The following is a 1,586-nucleotide window of genomic DNA, read 5'->3' as shown; positions in this document are numbered from 1 at the left end:
CACTCAGTTTGTGGCAGTTACGGCAGCCCTAGGAAACTAATATGGTTCCTCTATCTTTGGAGCGTTACTGTAGGGGAAAAACTCAGTCTTCCACATTCCTCTGTAGGGGAAAACCCAGTTCTTCCCTCCTGGGTGTTTCTTCTTGTCAGTTACCTTCACGACTCACATCAAACACTTCACTTCTGGTCACCAAATAGGTGGAGGTTTCCCCCTACAACAAGCAATTCTCTGAGACACCAGCTGAGTATCCTACAATTTAATTCGGTTCTGACATTATCAACCCAGAGATAGCATCAGATCCCACAGGTTAAGAGCCCAGCCTCCCAGTCTTATAAGACTGCCCACCCTCACCCCGCATGCACACACACATACTTCAGATGCCGGCAGGTCACAAGCCCAGGTCGTCATCTGTGCTTCGGACCAAACAGATGTAGATCAGAGCTTCCAACGACCCCCCTCCTTGGGTTTCATTCATTTGCTAGGGAGACTCACAGAGCTCAGGGAAACACTTACTTAACGTTTACCAGTTTATACGTGACCAAGGATCAGATGAACGGCCAGATGCAGGAGACGCCTAGGACAAGGTATGGGGAAGGGACGTGGAGCTTCCAAGGCGCCACACTCCCAGCACCCCCACGTGTTCACCAACCTGGAAGCATTCCGAACACCATACTTTTGGGATTTTACGGAAGCTTCGTCATATAGGCATTATCAATCATTGCCTCCATTTTCAGCTCTTCTCCCTCCTCAAGAGAATGGGGGGCGGGGCTAAAAGTTCCAAGCTTCTAATCGTGGCTTGGGCTTTCTGGTGACCAGCCCTCATCCAGCAGCTATCTAAGAGCCCACCTAGAGTCACCTCATTGGAACAAAAAACACTCCTATCACCCTGGAAATTACAGGGGTTTCAAGAGCCCTGTGTCAGGAGCCGGGGGCAGAGACCAATACATATTTCTTGTTACAAATCACAATCACAATTACATAACATGCTTATGGCTGTATTTCTTGTTCCGTCAACTACCTCGATTCTCTACTTTGTGAAATGGGGATAAGAACCAAAGGTTTCAACAGACCGCTGAATGGACCCAGGGTCCGAGAAGTCAGAGGGACCGTGAGCTGAGCCAGGCGAAGGGCGGATGCTTCTGATCCAGGGCCATAGCTGCTCCAGCTCGAAGGCTGTAGAGGGTCCCAGCCGGCAGCAGGAGCGTGAGGGAGGGCCCTGCCCAGGGTTGATGTTATCTCTTGTGCCTCCAGGCACCAGCCCCCAGAGTCTGTCTGCTTCCCTCTTGCTTATCACAGACCTGTTCCTCTGGAAGGGTTCCAGACGCCGGCTATGAAGATGGGTCCTCACAGAGCAGCTTCCTCTGAGTCCTGTTTTGACATGAAGCACCGGCACGCGTGGGGGGATGCTAGCAAAATTGCACGATGCTCCGCCCCTTTTTCCTGTAGGAATGTCATTAACCATCTTGCCAAATCGCTCTTCTAGAACAGCTGTGCTGAGTAGGCGAGTGTGCCCATTTCTCCCACCCTGGCCCATTCTTGGAGGTGTTTTGTGTACTACTTTTGCTTAAACTTTGCTTGATCTTTCT

This window comes from Stenella coeruleoalba, assembly GCF_951394435.1.
Source record: "Stenella coeruleoalba genome assembly, chromosome: 19".
Lineage (NCBI taxonomy): Eukaryota > Metazoa > Chordata > Mammalia > Artiodactyla > Delphinidae > Stenella > Stenella coeruleoalba.
Note: the sequence above shows the minus strand (reverse complement) of the source record.